General features: G+C 38.8%; 1 non-coding gene across 1 annotated transcript; it reads left to right on the top strand.

The window, feature by feature from the left end:
- The first annotated feature begins 19,291 nt into the window (after window positions 1-19,291).
- LOC112746727 (small nucleolar RNA R71) lies at window positions 19,292-19,399 on the top strand. Its single transcript, XR_003174595.1, has one exon. It is a non-coding gene; the product is annotated as a small nucleolar RNA R71 (small nucleolar RNA).
- Window positions 19,400-20,051: the final 652 nt, after the last annotated feature.

The raw sequence follows: 20,051 nt of genomic DNA, 5'->3' as shown, positions 1-20,051 counted from the left end.
GCGTTCGAAATCAACATAGAAATTCTGGCGTCAAAACGCCAGAACTGGCATAAAAGCTGGAGTTAAATGCCCAAACTGGCACAAAAGCTGGCGTTTAATTCCAAGAAAAGTCTCCACATGTAAAAGCTTCAATGCTCAGCCCAAGCACACTCCAAGTGGGCCCGAAAGAAGATCTCTGCATTAATTACCTATTTCTGTAACCCTAGGCTACTAGTTTTTTATAAATAGGACCTTTTGCTATTGTATTTTCATCCTTGAATCATACTTGATCATACTTTTGATCTTGGTTCTTCTGGTTCCCTCTCTGAGGCCGAAGCCAATGATCACTATTATCACTTTTGTATTTTCAACGGTGGAGTTTCTACACACCATAGATTAAGGTGTGGAGCTCTGCTGTTCCTCATGAATTAATGCAAAGTACTATTGTTTTTCTATTCAACTCAAGCCTATTTCTGTTCTAAGATATCCATTCGTTCTTCAACTTGATGAATGTGATGATCCGTGACACTCATCATCATTGTCACCTATGAACGCGTGCCTGACAACCACTGCCGTTCTACATGCAAACAAGCTTGAATGTGTATCTCTTGGGTTTCTAATCTATGATTAGAACCTTTGTGGTATAGGCTAGAATTATTGGCGGCCATTCCTGAGATCCGGAAAGTATAAACCTTGTCTGTGGTATTCCGAGTAGGATCTGGGAAGGGATGACTGTGACGAGCTTCAAACTCGCGAGTGTTGGGCGTAGTGACAAACGCAAAAGGATCAATGGATCCTATTCCAATATGATCGAGAACCAACAGCTGATTAGCCGTGTGGTGACAGCGCATTTGGAACATTTTCACTGAGAGGACGGGAGGTAGCCATTGACAACGGTGAAACCCAACATATAGCTTGCCATGGAAAGGAGTATGAATGATTGGAAGAAGGCAATAGGAAAGCAGAGGTTCAAAAGGAACAAAGCATCTCCATACACTTATCTGAAATTCCTACCAATGAATTGCATAAGTATCTCTATCTTTATTTTATGTTTTATTCATATTTTAATTATCAATTCTCCATAACCATTTGAATATGCCTGACTGAGATTTACAAGATGACCATAGCTTGCTTCAAGCCGACAATCTCTGTGGGATCGACCCTTACTCACGTAAGGTTTATTACTTGGATGACCAAGTACACTTGCTGGTTAGTTGTGCGGAGTTGTGATAAAGAGTTGAGATTACAATTGTGCGTACCAAGTTGTTGGCGCCATTGATTATCACAATTTCGTGCACCACCTATCAAGGAAGAATGATCCCAACTTGAGGTGGGGTGACAATCAAAATTCATGGCAAAGGAACCACAATTCCAACAACTCCCGCAACACAAACGGCCAAAGTCATTCATCCAATAATACTAACCAATTTAAAAGCCCACAAAACACATATCACCAACCCCACAACAACTCTCAAAACCACCAAAATAACTTTTTCACACCCATATTCTACCCACAAAATACCCTTGCAAATAATTCAAACAACTTCCAGCAATAACCATCTCATTTCACACAACCATAACCAAATCCAGACTCTCAGAGAATCTCTAATCTAGAGATAATTATGGAAAAACTCATGAAAAATCAAGAGAAGGCAAGACAAGATTAGGAAGCTGCAAGGAAAGATCAAGCCCTGGCGTTCAAAAACTAAGAAGCCTCAATCAGAAACCTTGAAAGACATATGGGGTAAATGGCTAAACAAATTTCAGAAATAGGTGAGAAGAGAGAAAATGCCTTCCCTAGTGACATTGAAAACAACCCAAGAGACACAGGAAAAGTCATCCAATGAGAAGAGTGCAAAGCAATTACTTTGAGAAGTGGAAAGAAGGTGGAGAAAGAAGCCATTACTCAAGAAGAGCACAATAAAGAAGGTTCAAGAGAAGAAGTGAAGGAGCAAAAGAAGGAGCAAAAAACTCCCACACAGAATGATAAGTCAACCAAGAAGGAGGTAGTGAAAGCATTCCAACCAATGTTACCATATCCTCAAAGGTTCAAGGGAGAGAATAAAGAGAAGCAATACTCCAAATTCTTGGAGATATTCAAGACACTGTACATCAACATCCCTTTTATAGAAGCACTTGAACAGATGCCACTATATGATAAGTTCATGAAGGAATTGTTGACAAAGAAAAGATCCTTAAAAGAAGGACAAATGGTTGTGATGACCAAGGAGTGCAGTGCCATCATCTAGAGAGGATTGCCAAGGAAGAGAAAGGACCCAGGGAGCTTTCATATTCCCTGCACCATTGGCAACATGATAATTAAGAGAGCATTTTGTGACCTTGGTGCAAGCATCAATCTGATTCCTCTATCCTTGATGAAGAAGCTTCAAATTCATGAATTTAAACCCACATAAATAGCCCTCCAAATGGCAGACAAATCCATTAAGCAAGTACTTGGAGTTGTGGAGAATGTATTGGTAAAGGTGGGAAAATTTTTCCTCGCAGTTGACTTTGTCATTCTAGACATAGAGGAAGATCATAACACTCCCATCATTCTAGGGAGACCTTTCCTAGCTACAGGCAAAGCATTAATAGATGTTGAGAAGGGAGAATTGATACTGAGGGTGCATGAAGAGCATATAGTGTTCCATGTCTTCAAAAGTTTGCAAGATCCCACTCAAGAAGAAGAGTGTAAGAAGATTGATTTAAGAGATCCGAACTTGAAAGAAGCACCTGATGAGTCACTTCCAATGCACTCAAACTCATGCTGGAAAGGAGGGGAAGAGGTAGAATTGTTGCAACAAGCTCAAGGAGTTGAGGAGGAACTACAATCACAACCTCCACAGGAAATTCTCAGCAAGAACATTCCAACCATTGAGACCCCAAAACATGAACCACCTCCTGAAAAAGAAAAGAATCCAAAGAAGAAAGTGTCAAGAGGGTGGAAAAATAAGAAAATTCCTACTGAAAGCTTCACACCAGGGGACAAAGTGATGCTAGCTTACCAACCAATGGAAACATCCCCACGTTTCTCTGGATACTACAAAGTGAATAAGATCATCTCATTTGAACATGTGGAAATTATCAAGAATGATACTGGAGGAAAGCTCACAGTGAGAGGGGAAGGGTTGAGGCATTATGTTCATCACCCTCCCTAATAAGGGACAACCGTCAAGCTAGTGACGATAAAAGAGCGCTTGTTGGGAGGCAACCCAACCGGAGGTAGCTCTCTGTTCCTTCACTGTTTCATTAAGAAAGTTAAGTAGATTTATTTGTATTGCAAGGAGCTATGTTTGGTGTTGCACACCAAAGTAATTCAAGGGTGAATGTTGGATGCTAAGTTTTGTGTTCCACCAAAGATTTTAGAATACATTGCACTCTCAGCATGACTAGTTATCAACTCCAAACAATTAGAGAAACTACTTAACAATTATTTAGTTCTTAGTTCATAGTCTGTTTTCTAGTACAAAGCTTGTTTTTCTAGTTTATAGCATGTTTTCTTAATAAAAGCACATGAGGTTTTCTACATATGTACAAACTGTTGCATAAGGCAAGGAACTAAGTTTGGTGTTCACACACCAATCTAATTTCAGAAGCCTACAAACATACATGCATGCTAAGCATCTCTCAAGTGCTTGGGGAACAAGCAACTTCCAATATCTTTGCAGAAAGACAATCAATTTCTTGGAAGGAATAGACACCATCATCTAAAGAGAGGAAGAAGGGCACAAACGCTAAGGATGGTGATGACAAGGAGAAATCAAGTGGACTCCAAGAGGTTGTATTGTTACTTTACTGTCTTTAAGCTTAAATGTGTTAATTGAAAGTGCAATTGTACCCCTGTTTATTAGTGTCTTGTTAGTCATAAGTCATTTGCTGTTTGATTGTTTTCAAGCTTGCTAGTCTAAGTGCTTTTATCATCTGCTTTTATCATCTCATCTTACTTGAATTGTCTGTATTGTTCCCCATGCTTGAATAAAAGAAAAATTATTGCAAAACAGAGAAAGAGTAATGGTCTATGTTGATATGAGATAGAATAAGGTCATATGGTGGTATGTGCTGGTTCATTAGTTAATTTATGAATAAGGCTAGAGGTCGGCATGACTTTGTGATATGAACTTGAGTTACATTTCATGAGACTTGACAAATGAAAGAGGTCCACAATAAAAGAAAGAAACACAAAAAGAAATAAACAAGGCTGGGCACCAATGGCTTGAGATTTGGATATATTCCTGTGATGTTCTTGTACAAAGATAAGCTTGGATAACTAGGTTCTAAGGGGTGCTTTATCACCTGGCAACTTGGGTTAACTAACCCGGGATTGCCAACCGAAAGTCCACCATCAAGAGCTACTTTAAGACAAAGCATTTAGTGACCCAAAGAGGTGCTGGGCATCAATTTCCAAAGAACAAAACGAGCTAAATTCTTGTGATGTGTGTGTGCCAAGGAGAGGCTTGAGCAAGTAAGCCCATAGGGGTGTTTCAACACCTAGCATCTTGAACCAACTGGAGCGGGAATGCTGGCTGAATGCTTACCCTAAAGAGTTGCCTTAACACATAGCATTTAGCCTCAAGCAATAAATCTCAATCAAAAGAAAAAGATCAAGAAAAACTAAGGACCAAGCAATAGCAAGTATCATTTTTTGTGTAATTCAAGTAAGGATCCAAAGGAGTGTCATCACTTCAGCCACAAATAAAAATAACTAAGATATCATGCATGAAAATCCCATTGACCAGAATTGAATGTCTTCTAATAAAGGCTTATACATCTCTTTGCTTTCATTCGTTCCCCTTATGTTTTACTGCTTGCTTGGGGACAAGCAAGATTTAAGTTTGGTGTTGTGATGACAAGTCATTTTAGCTAAATTAGTTACTTAGTTTAGTTAGTTTTAGCTTGATTTCATTCACTTTCTTTAAAATAAACAAGCACTTTGATGAGTTTTACCCTCATGTATTAAAGTACCAAGAACTAGGTGAATTTTGGCCAAATTCATGTAAATAATTCAAGGAACTTATAAATTAATTGGTATGAATGAATCTCTTGAAATTGGTTGTATAGAATGGCAAAACTTTGAGGCAAGTTCTTTGGTTAATGATAGATGATGGAGCAAGAAAGCCCTGGATTAAGAAGGAAGCCACTAAGGGCGTTGCCAACTCCAACAGCACATTGCCAACGTCAATAAAGGCCAGTGGTGAAGTAAGGAAGCCCTGGAGCTAGGAGGAAGGAATTAAAGGCATTGCCAACTCCAACAGCACGTTGCCAACGCCAATGTATGCAAGTCATGAAGCAAGATAGCCCTGGAGCAAGGTGGAAGAAAATTGAAGATGTTGCCAACTTGGCATTCCAAGTTAGCAACGCCCTCTCCACCCCAGCATTGAGCAAGTTGCTAACTCAAGTTAGCAATGCCCTTCCCTTTTTTGCATCACCATTCCTTCACCAAGTTAACTATAAGCACGTTGGCAACTCAAGTTAGCAATGCCCTCTATCTTTCTTTATGGAGAATGGTAAACAATTATGAAGGCGTTGGCAACTTAGAACTCAAGTTAGCAACGCCACTTTTTGGATTTCTTCGCAGCCTGACCTTGTCTTCTTCAAAGATAAATAACTTGAGCTACAAAGCTCCAAATGGGGTGATTCTAGTGGCATTGAAAATTAGGAATCAAGAGCTTTCCAAGCATATATGGAACTACATGGTGGACACTAAATATAAGGGAGAAAACTTGCTCCGAAAGTGCAAAGATGAACATGGTATCAACATGTAGTCAGGCCAGCTGACCTCTTCATCTTCCATGGAGTATATCTTGAGTTGTAGAGCTTCAAATGATGTGCTCTCAACGGCATTGGAAAGTAGACATCCAGAGCATTCTAACAATATATAATAGTATGCAGTTGACATTGGTTTGAAGCGTTCGAAGCTGGCTTCATTTGAAGCCTCAGAAACTGAAGGTGTTGGCAACGCCAAAATGGAAAGGCGTGTTCACCAGTAATGCCTGCGATTCTGGCAGGCTGACCTTGTCCCATTCAATGGAGCATAACTTGAGCTACATAGATCCAATTGAGGTGCTTACAGTTGCATTAGAAAGCTGACATTCAGAGCTTTCCAACAATGCCAACGTACAAAATACAAAGGTGTGTGTGCCAATAACGTGCTCGATGGGCCAAAATTGCTGAGGCACGCGTACAAGCTCCCTATTTTCTCGAAAGTGCTACATTCTCATTTGGGAGCTGCTGGATCCAACACAGACAGAGCCCATTACCTGATCCGGAGATGCATGGTTGAATGCCTTTCAAGGAGCCTAAAGACTAGTATAAATAGGAGAAAGTTTGTACTTGGAAAGTACTTTTTTAACATTTTTTACCTTTTGTTTTTTTTTTACTTTGGCTTTTTACTCCATTTTTGGGGAGCATACTGGTCATCTACTTTGTTTTCATATAGCTTTCAATTTCAGTTTTGGAGAGAATTCTTGTTCTTCATTATTCTCTACACTTAGTTAAATTTACATTTTGCAATTGTAGTTGTAATTGGAGCCATGATTCACTAAACCCCATTTTCACTAGGGGGAAGAGCTCTGTTTGTTTAAATGAATTGATATCTCTTCTTTTCTTCTTAATTCAAGTGGATTTTTCCAATAGGAGACTCTTGCTCTTCACAAATTCAATTACTATCCAGAGAGGGATTGAATCTATTTGAATCGTGTGAGGAACTTAAGATAGGAGTCATAGAAATTCAGTTTGGAGTTCATCCTTTCATAATTCTCTTGATTGATATACTTTGGGTTGGTATGTGAGATGTAACCACCCTTGGTTGAAATCCTGAGAGTTATGTGGCATGAAGGCTTAGCTATTGAACTTCATCTCTTCTCATGAATAATTAGATCATGATAGTGGCAATTGATTGTGTTGAGAGAAATTGAGTCACCAAGAGATTGGGGCTCAATTATTCACAAGCCACCATGGATCTATCCCCATGATTGAGAAGGGATTGATCATCATCAATTCATGAAAATTTACATCTCCGATCCCTAGTGATCTCTTTCATCAATTTTCATTTCTGTTGCTCTTTAGTTAGTTCGAATACCCACTACCCAATTCCTTTCTATTTTCTAACAATTTAACATTCCTGCCATTTAAATTCATCTTTTAATTACTTGCAATTTACTTTTCTGCTCTTTACAATTCTGCACTTTTACTTTCTTGCAATTTATTTCTTATGTCATTTAAGTTTCTTGCCATTTAAGTTTCAAGCAATTTATATTCAGCTCTTTAAGTTTCTTTCAATTTACATTCTGTTAATCAATTTTCACTCAAATCATCACTTGTTAGCTTAACTAGACTCATCATCTTACTAAAGTTGCTTGATCCTCCAATCCCTGTGGGATCGACCTCACTCCGGTGAGTTTTACTACTTGATACGATCCGGTATACTTGCCGGTTACACGTGAAATCTAATTTTCACGTATCAAGGATTTGGTGAAATTAATCTTGATTAATTGTGTTTGAGTTGTGTAATTATGATATGGTTCGGCTGTGCTTGATATTGATTATTTATGTGAGTGATTATTGTTGAAATTTTGGTGAAAATTTGATGAAATTCAAGCTATGAATGCATGTTCTTGTGGCTACTGGAATTTCAAACCCTAACCCTTAAATTGGGGTTAAATTTATATTGTAATCAAGGATAAAATATGGGGTTTTAGTAGCTACTAATTTATTATGAATTATGGTAAAAATCGGTTACTGAAGAGATTGAAACACGAGTGAAAACAGAGAAAGAATTTGAAGAATTTACGAAGAAGAACAATGAAGAACAATGAAGAACAGGCTTTTGATCCATAAAAGGGCAAGGAAGTTATTAAAAGTTACGGGTGGTAAAAAGTAAATTTTAAAGGTTAAAAGTTAAAAAGGGATAATTTTCGAAAATTTAATGATAAAATAATAAATAATAATATTTAATTAAAAAATAATATTTTAATAAAAATAATAAAATAATGCGAAAAAGACAGTTTTTAATAACAGTTTTAGAAAGATAACTTTAAGCTCAAAATCTCATATTTACCTTCATAAAACACTTAGGGAGTGGTAATAACATATTAGTGAGGCAAAGACAAAAGACAGATTAAAAGTTAAAGACATGTTACAAATCAAGGAAAAAGTTTGTAAAGTTTTATTGACAGAAACAAACAGAAATTAGTTAACGAACTAGGAGCAACATAGTTAGTTCTTGAGTTGTGCCTAGGGCTAGGTATAATATGAAAAGTTAAACTGTTTCAGTATGGACTTAATGAACCTATACCTGGGACAGGCTAACTATTCATACCGAAATTTACATAAGCTTTAAATACATACGTTAAATAGAGAAATCAAAGCAAAGAAAAGAGAAACTACGAAAAGAGTAACCAGAGCAGACTAAAGAGAATAAGAGCAGAGGACTGGTGCACGAAATTGTGATCATCAACAATGGCGCCAAAGGACTTGGAGCTCTCAAACGTGAATCACACTTTGTCACAATTCCGCACAACTAACCAGCAAGTGCACTGGGTCGTCCAAGTAATAAACCTTACGCAAGTAAGGGTCGATCCCACGGAGACTGTCGGCTTGAAGCAAGCTATGGTCACCTTGTAAATCTCAGTCAGGCGAATTCAGATGGTGATGGAGAATTGATAATTAAAAGATAAATAAAACATAAAATAAAAATAGAGATAGAGATACTTATGTAGTTCATTGGTAGGAATTTCAGATAAGCGTATGAAGATGCTTTGTTCCTCCTGAACCTCTGCTTTCCCATTGCCTTCTTCCAATCATTCATACTCCTTTCCATGGCAAGCTTTATGTTGGGCATCATCACATTCATCATGTTCTTGGGTGCGAATGAATATCTTGGAGAATAAATAGACTTGAGTTGAATAGAAAAACAATAGTACTTGTATTAATTCATGAAGAACAGCAGAGCTCCACACCTTAATCTATGGTGTGTAGAAACTCCACCGTTGAAAATACAAAAGTGATAATGGTGTAAGCATGGCCGAATGGCCAGCCCCCAAGGTCTAATGACTAAACGTCCAAAGATGAAAATACAATATCAAAATGTCCTATTTATAGAGAACTAGTAGCCTAGGGTTACAAAAATGAGTAATTAATGCATAAATCTTCTTCCGGGCCCACTTGGTGTGTGCTTGGGCTGAGCATTGAAGCTTCCATGTGTAGAGACTTTTCTTGGAGTTAAACGCCAGCTTTTGTGCCAGTTTGGGCGTTTAACTCCAGCTTTTGTGCCAGTTTTGGAGTTAAACGCCAGAATTCTTGAGCTGACATGGAACGCCTGTTTGGGCCATCAAATCTCAGGCAAAGTATGGACTATTATATATTGCTGGAAAGTCCAAGATGTCTACTTTCCAACGCAATTGAGATCGCGCCAATTGGGCCTTCTGTAGCTCTAGAAAATACACTTTGAGTGAAGGGAGGTCAGGATCCAACAACATCTGCAATCCTTTTTCAGCCTCTGAATCAGATTTTTGCTCAGGTCCCTCAATTTCAGCCAGAAAATACCTGAAATCGCAGAAAAACACACAAACTCATAGTAATGTCTAGAAGAGTGATTTTTATTTAAAAATAATAAAAACATAATAAAAACTAACTAAAATATACTAAAAACAATGCCAAAAAGCGTATAAATTATCCGTTCATCACAACACCAAACCTAAATTGTTGCTTGTCCCCAAGCAACTGAAAATCAAATAGGATAAAAAGAAGAGAATATACAATGAATTCCAAAAACATCTATGAAGATCAGTATAAATTAGATGAGCGGGGCTTTTAGCTTTTTGCTTCTGAACAGTTTTGGCATCTCACTTTATCCCTTGAAGTTCAGAATGATTGGCTTCTATAGGAACTCAGAATCCAGATAGTGTTATTGATTCTCCTAGTTAAGTATGTTGATTCTTGAACACAGCTGCTTTATAAGTCTTGGCCGTGACCCTAAGCATTTTGTTTTCCAGTATTACCACCGGATACATAAATGCCACAGACACATAACTAGGTGAACCTTTTCAGATTGTGACTCAGCTTTGCTAGAGTCCCCCAATTAGAGGTGTCCAGAGCTCTTAAGCACACTCTTTTTGCTTTTGGACCACGACTTTAACCGCTCAGTGTCAAGTTTTCACTTGACACCTTCACGCCACAAGCACATGGTTAGGGACAGCTTGGTTTAGCCGCTTAGGCCAGGATTTTATTCCTGTGGGCCCTCCTATCCACTGATGCTCAAAGCCTTGGATCCTTTTTATCACCCTTGCCTTTTGGTTTAAAGGGGTATTGGCTTTTTCTGCTTGCTTTTCTTTTTCTTTTCTCTTTCTTTTTTTTTTCGCATATATCCTTTTTTTCTGCAAGCTTTTCACTGCTTTTTCTTGCTTCAAGAATCAATTTTATGATTTTTCAGATTATCAAATAATATTTCTCCTTTTCCCATCATTCTTTCAAGAGCCAACAATTTTAACATTCATAAACAATCAAATTCAAAGATATGCACTGTTCAAGCATTCATTCAGAAAAACAATAGTATTGCCACCACATCAAAATAATTAAACTGTTTTAAAATTTGAACTTCATGCACTTCTTTTTCTTTGTCAATTAAAAACATTTTTCATTTAAGAAAGGTGATGGATTCATTTTCATAGCTTTAAGGCATAGACACTTAGACACTAATGATCATGTAATAAAGACACAAACATAAATAAACATAAAGCACAATTTTTGAAAAACAGAAAATAAAGAACAAGGAAATTAAAGAATGGGTCCACCTTAGTGATGGCGGCTTGTTCTTCCTCTTGAAGATCTTATAGAGTGCTTGAGCTCCTCAATGTCTCTTCCTTGCCTTTGTTGCTCCTCTCTCATGGTTCTTTGGTCTTCTCTAATTTCATGGAGGAAGATGGAATGCTCTTGGTGCTCCACCCTTAGTTGTCCCATGTTGGAACTTAATTCTCCTAGGGAGGTGTTGATTTGCTCCCAATAGTTTTGTGGAGGAAAATGCATCCCTTGAGGCATCTCAGGGATTTCATGATGTGGAGTTTCCTCATGCTCTTGTCCATGAGTGGGATCTCTTGTTTGCTCCATCCTTTTCTTAGTGATGGGCTTGTCCTCATCAATGAGGGTGTCTTCCTCTATGTCAATTCCAGCTGAATTGCAGAGGTGACAAATGAGGTGAGGGAAGGCTAACCTTGCTACAGTAGAGGACTTGTCCACTACCTTGTAGAGTTCTTGGGATATAACCTCATGAACTTCTACTTCTTCTCTAATCATGATGCTATGAATCATGATAGCCCGATCTATAGTAACTTCAAACCGGTTGCTAGTGGGAATGATTGAGCGTTGGATGAACTCCAACCATCCCCTAGCCACGGGCTTGAGGTCATGCCTTCTTAGTTGAACTGGCTTCCCTCTTGAATCTCTCTTCCATTGAGTGCCCTCTTCACAGATGTCCATGAGGACTTGGTCCAACTTTTGATCAAAGTTGACCCTTCTAGTGTATGGGTGTGCATCTCCTTACATCATGGGCAAGTTGAATGCCAACCTTACATTTTCCAGACTAAAATCTAAGTATTTCCCTTGGACCATTGTAAGCCAATTCTTGGGGTCCGGGTTCACACTTTGATCATAGTTCTTGGTGATCCATGCATTGGCATAGAACTCTTAAACCATTAAGATTCTGACTTGTTGAATGGGATTGGTGAGAACTTCCCAACCTCTTCTTCGGATCTCATGTCGGATCTCTGGATATTTGCCCTTTTTGAGCTTAAAAGGGACCTCGGGGATCACCTTCTTCTTGGCCACAACTTTATAGAAGTAGTCTTGATGCACCCTTGAGAGAAATCTCTCCATCTCTCATGACTCAGAGGTGGAAGCTTTTGGCTTTCCTTTCCTCTTTCTAGAGGTTTCTCCGGCCTTTGGTGCTATTAATGGTTATGGAAAAACAAAAAAGCTTTAGCTTTTACCACAGCAAACTTAGAAGGTTGCTCGTCCTCGAGCAAAAGAAGAAAGAAGAGAGTGGAAGAAGAAGAAATAGAGGAGATGGAGGGGGCTTAGTGTTTCGGCCAAGGGGGAGAAGTAGTGTGTATGCTGTGTGAAAATGAAGGAGTGAAGATGGGTTTATATAGGAGTGGAGAGGGGGGTATGGTTCGGCCATTATGGGTGGGTTTGGGTGGGAAAGTGGTTTGAATTTGAATGGTGAGGTGAGTGGGATTTTATGAAGGATGGATGTGAGTGGTGAAGAGAATGGTGGGATTTGATAGGTGAGGGCTTTTTGGGGAAGAGGTATTGAGGTGATTGGTGAATGGGTGAAGAAGAGAGAGAGAGAAAGGTAGGGTAGGTGGGGATCCTGTAGGGTCCACAGATCCTGAGGTGTCAAGGATTTCTCATCCCTGCACCATGTGGTGTGCAAAATGCCCCTTACTGCCAATCCTGGCATTAAACGCCAGGCTGCTGCCCATTTCTGGCGTTTAACGCCAGCTTCTTGCCCATTCCTGGCGTTAAACACCAGTCTGGTGCCCATTTCTGGCGTTAAACGCCCAGAATGTTGCCAGACTGGGCGTTTAACGCCCATTCTGCTACCCTTACTGGCGTTTCACTACAAGAAAAAAGGTCTATCGGTACACTTTTTTCTTGCCACGCTTTTAAAGTGTGGCGAAAAGTGGTCAATGGGCACGCTTTTGCGAGGGTGGCCACTTATTTGTGATTTGGCCACGCTTTTTTTTGCCACGCTTGAAAAGCGTGGCCATAGAGGGCTGTCGGCACGCTTTTTTTAGGGTGGCTACTGATTTGAAATTTGGCCACGCTTTTTTTTGTCGCGCTTGAAAAGCGTGGCCATAGTGAAAAACTGGCACGCTTATAAAGCGTGGCTAGTTTGCTTTCTAATAGGCACCTTTTTAAAGCGTGCCTATATCCTGTGTTTATTTTAGCACCCTGCAAAAACGTGCCGATAGAGTTCCCTCCCCCAAAATTTAGTTTCCCACCCATTTTGTCTACACTTTACTTTTTTTTTACTAAGTTTTTAGTTTTAAGCCTAAAGTGATAACAACAGCATATTTTAACTTAATTTCAAAATTCCCTTTTAACCCTAAAAGTGAAGCTGCGTCGTCGAATGTTCATCGCACCGCCTTCATCATCCCACAGCCTTCATCATCTTCATCAATGAGCGTCGCATCGCCTTCATCATCTTCATCACTGAGCGTCGCACAGCCCTCAATGATCGTCGCACAGCCTTCACCGTCATCTTCATCGATGACCGTCGCACAACCCTTCCTCTAACCCTCGCACCCGGCCCTCTCTCTATCACCACCTAGCTGTTTCTCAACCCTCGGACCCACCCCTCGCACTATCAACCCAACCCTCTCAATCGTTTGCCCTCTCTCTGTCGCACCATCAATGCATCGACACTGTTCTGTTCTGTTCTTGTTTTGATTTTAAGCTTTATTACACGAAAACCAAGCTCGGCACTCCTGGTATTGATTACTGGGTGCAAGTTGATACTGGAAGTGACCTTCTATGGGTGACTTGTTCTGGCTGCTCATTCATTACCTTTCTGATTCTAAATCCTACTCCCTCAGCGGTCTCTCTCTGTCGCAACCCTCGCACCCTCAATGTAAGCCTCCTCCTTAGATTCGCAACCTCGCACCCTCTCTCGCAACCTTCCATCGGCGCTGCCCCGTCGGTGCTGCTCCATCGATGCTGATCCCTCGGCGTGTCCTTCCTGAATCGGCGCTGTCTATCGCTACCTATCCCTCACTCGGCGCTCAACCCTTGAGGTTTCTTTCGTTTCTTTATTTAGACTCTGTCACTGCCACTGTTACTGCCCACCATATGTTTGATTAAATGTGTGTGAGCAATGTAGTGCAGATTTGATGTTAATTATTTTGAGGAGCATCCCAATGCAATGCTGCTATTATGTGTGCTTCAATGGAATTCGATGTTAACTATTTTGAGTTTGAGTCTGTGTTCACTATTTGTGTTAGATTGATTATTGTTGATGGTGTGTTTGTGTTAATTTCATACAAAATCCATATAAATATTTTTTATTATTGTTGCTGGTCTGTTAGATTGATTATTGTTGATTATCGTATTGTCATTAATCTTTTTATAAATATTGACTTTATGAATTTTCCCCATATGAATTAATTACCCTACTTAATTTAGATAAAACTTTTTATTTACTATGTGCTTGTCTTCACTGATAGCAACTGGAATCTCAGCTTCTTGGCTGCTGCTTGTGCTTCATTTGCTGCTGAAGTTATCTGATGAAATAGTTTCAGAATTTGGCGAGAAGCCAACCTGTCCAGCAAGACTTGCAAGAGTCTTGAAATGAATGCATTCAACACTCAACACTGACATTCAATACTTTCACAGAAAACACCAAGCAGAGATCCAAACAAAGTAAGTAACTTGCAATAACATGTGCTCCCAGCTTAATCTTTAGTTATGTGCATGTCAAAACACAAAAGGGTTGTTGAGTTTTTGTATTATTTTAAAGTGGAAAGGGATTGATATATATAACTGATAAGGCTATAGGCTTTAGCAAATCTCATCAAAACAGATATATCAGATCATCAACTAAATAAACATCACAGGCTTTTAGCAAATCTGCATTGCTGTTGGTGTTATGGAGTAATAAATAGAGACCTGTCATCAAAAATTCGAATTCTATTCTAAAGAAAAATATTATTTGACAACAAAATAGAGATTAATACTTTTAAGGAATAAATCAAAATAATTTCGTAGGTGCATATATGTACGTGTTCGGTTTTGATTTATCTTTCTTAACAAAATTAGCCCCTTGTATCTGAGGACTGTTCGCCATCATTTTCTGTTCAATGCAAGATTGTTTCCCATACTAAAATTTTTTATTTTTCCTTTGTTCAATAGATTGTTAACTTGCTTTATCAGTAAATCATGTTTTAAATTGAAGGTACTTGATGGGTACTGAATTTGAAACAATTGAGGCAAGAATAACACCTATGCTTGCACAACTCCAATGTGAGTGTGGCATTCTGCAAAGATTGGTCTATAAGAACAGGAACCAGCACCGAAATTCTTCATATTTCCAACATCTTTTGAAGGTACAAAAATTGAAAGTTTTCCTTTCAATGATATGAATAGCTTTTAATGAAACATTTTTCTTCCTTACTTCTCTGTATACATGGCTAGTGATTGGTCAATTGTTGACTCTGGAACTGCAAGGCTTCTTGCTTGGGATACATGCTGTGACAGATTTGCTATATTGGAATCAGCAATTCCCCCAAGACTTCCTGTTCTTCCCAAGGGTAGTTCATCAAAAAGAGCAAGAGAGGCAGCTGCAGTAGCTTCTTCAGCTTCTGTTCAAGTCCACATCTTATTATATGATGGAACATCAAATATACTAATGAGATCTGTTGGTACACACAGTGAACCGGTAGGTCCTTGTTTTGTCCTAAAACTTCCCTTATAAAGACTTTTCTTGTAATAATCTAGCCTTGGCTGATTATCGTGTTCCCGGTGGCTGTGCTGCTTCCTTCATGAATATTAACTTATAAATGTTTTAAAAGTTAAGTTCAATGATATAGCATTCATCTCAACTTGCATTTATTTTCATTTTGCATTAATTGCATCTCAACTTGCCATAAACAGAAGTTATACCTTAATTAATTAGAATGAGATTTCTGTCTCTTGCTATATTAGGCTTTGTACAAATTGATTATTATTGTATAGTCTATGAAATGAAATGGAATGACGATAAAAATTAGTATATTTTTAAATGCTACCCTATCATGATTAGGTTTAATTTCTTTTTCTCTCTAAAAATCCACTTTAACACTTTTGGAGTCATTTTCATAAATCTAAATAAGAGACCAAAGATTAGAGTTCATCCTTTATTGTAAAAAGGGAAGGAAAATATTTTTTGGCTTACATACTTTATTCTAGTATATTAAGTAATATTTGTCAAAATAGGAACAGGATAAATTATTCTAGTACATTAAACGCTTTATTTATTCATTTATTCATTTATTTATTTATTTATTTGAGGTTATGCACTCAAATTGTGGGTTTGAGTTATTAGTGGCTGCTGACTACTATTGCTATTGCTATTATTGTTAAACTATTTAGACTTGTTTAAAGCTAAAATTCCTGTTTATATTGGAGATGATAGAACCGATGAAGATGCATTCAAGGTATCTGACCACCTCTCTTGATTTTTTACTCCATGCTATAATACTACATAGTTAATTACTTAATTATATTGGTTGACCACAATGTGATGTTTTGGGACAATTTGAACTAACTTAAATGAGAAAACAGAAATTGAGAGACAGAGGACAAGGTCTTGGAATTCTTGTCTCAAAATTTCCGGAAGACACTAATGCATCGTACTCTTTACAGAACCTAATGAGGCAAGTATATAATTTTCTCCTTTTTGTGCATAAACCCTGGTGTCTTAGCTAGCCAAGGGTCCTACTTGTTTTCTTCTTGGACTAATTCAAACAACTTTGCCATTCAGAAACTCGTCATGTACAAAGCAGTCATTCAGAAACTCATCATGTACAAAGCAGCGGCTGCAATAACAGCAGCAGCAACCCCAGCTGTGGAAGGATCAAAACAAGAACAAAAATGCTCTTCAACAACAGTCTCTAAAATAATGTATCTTTATTTGTTTTTGGATTTCTTAATGTAGATTACTTGAATTTTCCCGAGTTTTTTGGGAACAAAGAGAGCTATTTGCGGATTGTGATATTGACTGTCTCTAAAAAGAGTTTTCAATTTTCTTGTGCTAGTTTATTTTTGTATTTTTATATAAAGTTTATTTTAATAACATGATTTAGTTTTTGCATAATGATTGGTTATTTAATGTTGATTATGCTGGCTTTCCCAATGTTGAAAGTGACATGGAGTGGCTTAGGGAAGGGTTTATGTAGCTATTGGCACGCTTTATAAGCGTAGCCATATCTTCTTGTAGTCATTAATAGCCACGCTTACTAAGCGTAGCCATATATCATGCTATCGGCACGCTTAAAAAGAGTAGCCGTATATTTCTCTATTGGCACGTTTTTGAAGTGTACTGAAAACCAGCTTTCTTGGCACGTTTCAAAAGTGTGGCGATATGTGAACTTTTCGGTACGTTTTTAAAGAGTACCGATAGGTTAACACCTATGGCCACGCTTTTAAGTGTGGCAAGAGTTGAAAGCGTGGCCAAAAAGAAAGCGTGCCGATAGATACACACAAGCGTGGCGATAGAGCAATCGGCACGCTGGCGGATGTGACCCTTTTAAAAGCGTGCCGATAGCTCAAAAAGCGTGGCGAAAAGCTATCGGCACCTTTTTTAGCACTTTTCGGCACGTTTTAAAAGCGTGGCAGAAAGCTTATTTTCTTGTAGTGTTTAAACACCAGTAAGTTTCTCCTCCAGGGTGTTCTATTTTTCAATCTGTTTTTTCTTCTATTTTTGCTTTTTCAATTATTTTTGTGACTTCATATGATCATCAACCTATAGAAAACATAAAATAACAAAAGAAAATAGAAATTTAATATAGATTGTTAAAAATTGGGTTGCCTCCCAACAAGCGCTTCTTTAATGTCAATAGCTTGACAGTGGCTCTCATGGAGCCTCATAGATGTTTAGAGCAATGTTGGAACCTCCCAACACCAAACATAGAGTTTGAATATGGGGGTTCAACACCAAACTTAAAGTTTGCTTGTGGCCTCCCAACACCAAACTTAGAGTTTGACTGTGGGGGCTCTGTTTGACTCTGTATTGAGAGAAGTTGTTCGTGCTTCCTCTCCATGGTGACAGAGGGATATCCTTGTGCTTTAAACACAAGGGAGTCTCCATTCACTTGAATGATCAATTCTCCTTTGTCAACATCAATCACAGCTTTTGCTGTGGCTAGGAAGGGTCTGCCAAGGATGATGGATTCATCTATACACTTTCCAGTCTCTAGGATTATGAAATTAGCAGGGATGTAATGGTCTTCAACCTTTACCAAGACATCCTCTACAAGTCTATAAGCCTGTTTCTTTGAATTGTCTGCCATCTCCAGTGAGATTCTTGTAGCTTGTACCTTAATGATCCCTAGCTTCTCCATTACAGAGAGAGGCATAAGGTTTATACTTGACCCCAGGTCACACAGAGCCTTCTCAAAGGTCATGGTGCCTATGGTACAAGGGATTGAGAATTTTCCAGGGTCTTGTCTCTTCAGAGGTAATTTCTGCCTAGTCAAGTCATCCAGTTCTTTGATGAGCAATGGAGGTTCATCCTCCCAAGTCTCATTACCAAACAACCTGGCATTTAGCTTCATGATTGCTCCAAGGTACTTAGCAACTTGCTCTTCAGTAACATCTTCATCCTCTTCAGAGGAAGAATACTCATCAGAGCTCATGAATGGCAAAAGTAAATTCAATGGAATCTCTATGGTCTCTGTGTGAGCCTCAGATTCCCATGGTTCCTCATCAAGGAACTCCATGGAGGTCAGTGGACGTCCATTGAGGTCTTCCTCAGTGGAGATCATTACCTCTTTCTCCTCTCCAGGTTCGGCTATATGAGACGTGTTTATGGCCTTGCACTCTCTTTTTGGATTCTCTTCTGTATTGCTTGGGAGAGTACTAGGAGGGAGTTCAGTAATTTTCTTACTCAACTGTCCCACTTGTGCCTCTAAATTTCTAATGGAGGACCTTGTTTCAGTCATGAAACTTTGAGTGGTTTTAATTAGATCAGAGACAATGGTTGCTAAGTCAGAGTGGCTTTGCTTAGAATTCTCTATCTGTTGCTGAGAAGATGATGGAAAAGGCTTGCTATTGCTAAACCTGTTTCTTCCACCATTATTGTTGTTGAAACCTTGTTGAGGTCTCTATTGATCCTTCTATGAGAGATTTGGATGATTTCTCTATGAAGGATTATAGGTGTTTCCATAGGTTCTCCCACGTAATTCACCTCTTCCATTGCTGGCTTCTCAGGATCATAATATTCTTCTTCAGAGGAAGCTTCCTTAGTACTGCCTGTTGCTGCTTGCATTCCAGACAGACTCTGAGAAATCATATTGACTTGTTGGGTCAATATTTTATTCTGAGCCAATATGGCATTCAGAGTATCAATCTCAAGAATACCTTTCTTCTGAATTGTCCCATTATTCACAGGATTCCTTTCAGAAGTGTACATGAATTGGTTATTTGCAACCATTTTAATGAGTTCCTGAGCTTCTGCAGGCGTCTTCTTCAGATGAAGAGATCCTCTAGCAGAGCTATCCAATGACATCTTGGATAGTTCAGACAAACCATCATAGAAAATACCTATGATGCTCCATTCAGAAAGCATGTCAGAAGGACATCTTCTGATCAATTACTTGTATCTTTCCCATGCTTCATAGAGGGATTCTCCTTCCTTCTGTCTGAAGGTTTGGACTTCCACTCTAAGCTTGCTCAATTTTTGAGGTGGAAAGAACTTTGCTAAGAAGGCATTGACTAGCTTTTCCCAAGAGTTCAGGCTTTCTTTGGGTTATGAATCCAACCATGTCCTAGCTTTGTCTCTTACAGCAAAAGGAAAAAGCATAAGTCTGTAGACTTCAGGGTCAACCCCATTGGTCTTGACAGTGTCACAGATTTGCAAGAATTTAGCTAAGAACTGATGAGGATCTTCCAATGGAAGTCTATGAAACTTGCAATTCTGTTGCATTAGAGAAACTAATTGAGGCTTAAGCTCAAAGTTGTTTGCTCCAATGGCAGGGATTGAGATGCTTCTCCTATAGAAGTCGGGAGTAGGTGCAGTAAAGTCACCAAGCACCTTCCTTGCATTGTTGGCATTGTTGTTTTCAGCTGCCATGGCTTCTTCTTCCTTGAAAAGCTCTGTTAGGCCCTTTAGAGAGAATTGTGCTTTAGCTTCTCTTAGCTTTCTCTTCAAGGTCCTTTCAGGTTCAGGATCAGCTTGAATAAGTATGCCTTTATCTTTGCTCCTGCTCATATGAAAGAGAAGAGAACAAGAAAGTAGGAAATCCTCTATGTCACAGTATAGAGATTCCTTGAGGTGTCAGAGGAAAAGAAGAATAGAAGGATGAGGTAGATAGAAGAGAATT

Source organism: Arachis hypogaea, chromosome 14 (assembly GCF_003086295.3).
Source record: "Arachis hypogaea cultivar Tifrunner chromosome 14, arahy.Tifrunner.gnm2.J5K5, whole genome shotgun sequence".
Classification (NCBI taxonomy): domain Eukaryota; kingdom Viridiplantae; phylum Streptophyta; class Magnoliopsida; order Fabales; family Fabaceae; genus Arachis; species Arachis hypogaea.
Note: the sequence above shows the minus strand (reverse complement) of the source record. Positions and strands in the feature narration are given on the sequence as shown.